Below are 3,092 nucleotides of genomic sequence, written 5' to 3'. Positions count from 1 at the left end.
TTTGGCTCTGTAATGTACTCAAGCTCTTTTTTTCAGACACCTCTGGCATGCCTAAGACAAAAAGTCCAACCTAAATTTTGGTACCTAGCATGTTTATGTGTGTGTTAAAATGTTGAGAATGAACATTTTGATTTTAAAAGTTTGACCAATTCAGCATGTTTTGAGGAATCAAAATCATTGAATGCCTTGTAAAAGGATGAGGTAGAGCCAGAATGTCTGCAGTAAAATACAGCTACAGTGTTGAAATCCTTTATGAAATGCTTGCATTAAAATAAAATGCACTCAGTAGAAGTTGCTTCTGTCACATGTAAGTCAGATAAATGTTCCCACACTCTTTTGTAACCACAGCAATAGCTTGCAGTTCTGAAACTGCACCTCTGAGCAGTCACAAACACTTCACAAACCAACAAAGCTTCTACACAGTCACTTCACCCAGCACAGAGATGGGGTTGGGCACTTCTTTAAGTACTTTACATTTATAGGGAGCATTGCTGCAGTATCTCTCAATCATCAGCATATTTATCCATACAGTTTTCCCATAGGGAAGCACTGTTAGACTGGTCTCACAGTCAGGGAAAATCCCTTTTATGTAACCTAAGGCTAAACCCCATACAGGTTTCAACACTGTACAGATTCCTCTTGTGGGGAACTTCCAGCATTTACGTATCACTGGATACTCAGAACTATCTCTGCTATTTCCTTGTCTTGTAGATGCCTAAAATAATAATTGCAAAATTTTTGTTGTAACCATGCCATGACATCATGTGTCTACCAATAGGCACAAACACCATCACACATCTCTTACTGTGGCCAAGAAGTTGAAAGACACAGAGCACCCTTGCATCGTGTGGATTCCTTTGCTTATTGTCACACATGAACAGTCCCTGAGTGCATCTGTCAGACTAGGAAGCACATGACGTGATTGCTGCACCTCTGACACATTCATTCAGGCACTCACTGCAGGCAATCCCATTACTTGTCCTATTTTTCTTATTCATTTTCTATAGGATATATGAAAAGTTTTATAGTAAGTGGTGATTCACACATATCAAGGCCAATATTCAAGAGAGAAGTCATGGGCGTTTTGGCACTGCATCATTCCATACCACAGCTGAGTACAGGTCCCCTTCCTTGCTTTAGTAGTAAAGACCCATCACCACACTGATCTTTCAGAATTCAGGAGACACACTGTATATTTTCATTATCTAATAAGCTCCAGCAGTGCTTTGGGCTTGGCAGTTTCTCAAGATTAGTCTGGTTGCAACGAGGATGGCAACACACAAAACAAATCCCAGCCAAACTGAGCTCCATTTGTATATAGCTGCATAGAGGTATTGAATCACCTTACATGGACATAAGTCCTAGTGCTTGAAGAAATACACCTATCAGTCAAACAACAAAACAACACAAATTTCCTATAGAGCACAGTGCCAGAGTTTTAACTTTTGAACATATGTAACATGTTAAGCACATCATCTTCTTTCTACACTCTTAATAATTTAGATGAGATCATGACTGCTGCCTTAATAAAGATTTCTTGTGTCTATGTAATTTTGTCCATAGATACAGCAGTTTTCCTAGTCAGTGATTGCAAATTTTTGGCTCTCTTCTTATGTAATCTATGAAGACCTGGTTGAAGAGAACCATTTTTATGTACTTTCTATACATTAATTTAGATCTGGAAGAGATCTACATGGTCTCTGTAGCAGGGTTACCAGCCACTGCTAAGATGCCTGGTGATTTTTATGTTTTTCAAGAACTTTAAGTCTTTCTTAACATATAGGTATGCAGTTCAGTTCTTGATGGACATGTGATAGTTAAAAGGAGACTTCTGAGGTACAGGCTACCTATAGGCTCCAGAAGATAATTGCTTTTTACTGTGGTAGGCAGGAGAAGTATGCAAATCTAGGAGAGCTGATAAATGTGTTTGTATGTATTTCTGCAACTTTTCTGGGCTTCTCAAGTTCTCTGGCTTAAGAGCTCCTTCTGGAATTTAGATGGGAAAAATGAACTAAATTATCAAGAGAGTTCCCCTGGCAAGGACAAACTTTTATACTGAATGGTCATCAGTCACAATGTCTGAAGGTGTGCTGGTTTGTCCTTTCACTTCCTGAGGACTTTTGTTCAGTTCTGACATAAGAGGCAAATATCTTCCAAGCTTAAAAGGGAGCCTGCAGTCTGATCTCTATGTATGTACAGGGGGGATACACAGGTTTTGTTTCCTTTGCCTAACTTTGGGAGTTAACACAGGATATTTACAATTCCCAGTTATCTTGTTTGGCTAACAAGAGAGTTAAACAGTGTAGATGTGGGCAAATCATGTCTACTTTAGTCTTGTGGCCAGAGGGTAAATCTGAGCCCATAGAGTGAATCCTCAGCATAAATTTAATTCATTAGTTCCTGACCTTCTGTAGATATTCACTATAATGTGCAACAGTTGTGTACATATACTAATTCCAAGTTTGACTGAGAATGTTTGATAAATTTCAATTTTGAATTGGGGAGCTTTGTTTTGACAAAACCTGAGAATGTCTGTGTTGTAATTGAGTGACATAGTTTTTTACATTGGGAAATAAGGCTATGTGCAACAAAGCTCATGAATGCCCTTCCCTTTGCATTTCAGAATCCTAAATACACTCCAGCATCTCCTGAGCTCTGCATTGTGACAGTAGAGCGTTCCCAGAACTTTTAGGATGACCTGACTACGGAATCTTGATTTACAGGATTTATCTTGAAAGTGGTAACCAATTTCTTCTAATCTGATTGACTCTAAAGATTAAATAACATCTTGGATAATGAGAGTAAAATGGCTTAGCTGTTCTGTATAATTATATTAATTCCAAAGCTATACAAAACAAATAAACATAAGCCCCAGTATTCAAGCCTCGTTAGGTTTATGTTGCAACAGCTACATTAAACAAAATTACAGATTCAGTCAGATCTTATCCTGCTGGTGTCGAAGCAGCTGCTCTGGACAGGCTCACACAGTTATTCATGCTGCAGAGTATTTCTGGGAAAAACTGGTCCAAATTTCTTTAGCAAACAGATCCACCCCTGCCCTGCAAACATTAGCTCATGTAGTATCAAGATGT

The 3,092-nt window shown here is 38.6% G+C and overlaps 1 long non-coding RNA gene across 1 annotated transcript in view; it reads left to right on the top strand.

Moving 5' to 3' along the window:
- LOC122162635 overlaps positions 1–2,795 on the top strand; it is a 6,870-nt gene extending 4,075 nt beyond the window's left edge. The window contains exon 4 of the long non-coding RNA XR_006169611.1: positions 2,624–2,795. This is a non-coding gene — a long non-coding RNA (uncharacterized LOC122162635). The remainder of the gene's footprint in view (positions 1–2,623) is intronic.
- The last annotated feature ends 297 nt before the right edge of the window (positions 2,796–3,092 follow it).

The sequence above is a fragment of the Centrocercus urophasianus genome, unplaced genomic scaffold (assembly GCF_019232065.1).
Source record: "Centrocercus urophasianus isolate 14NV4802_14NV808 unplaced genomic scaffold, USGS_Curo_1.0 seq_10, whole genome shotgun sequence".
Classification (NCBI taxonomy): domain Eukaryota; kingdom Metazoa; phylum Chordata; class Aves; order Galliformes; family Phasianidae; genus Centrocercus; species Centrocercus urophasianus.
Note: the sequence above shows the minus strand (reverse complement) of the source record. Positions and strands in the feature narration are given on the sequence as shown.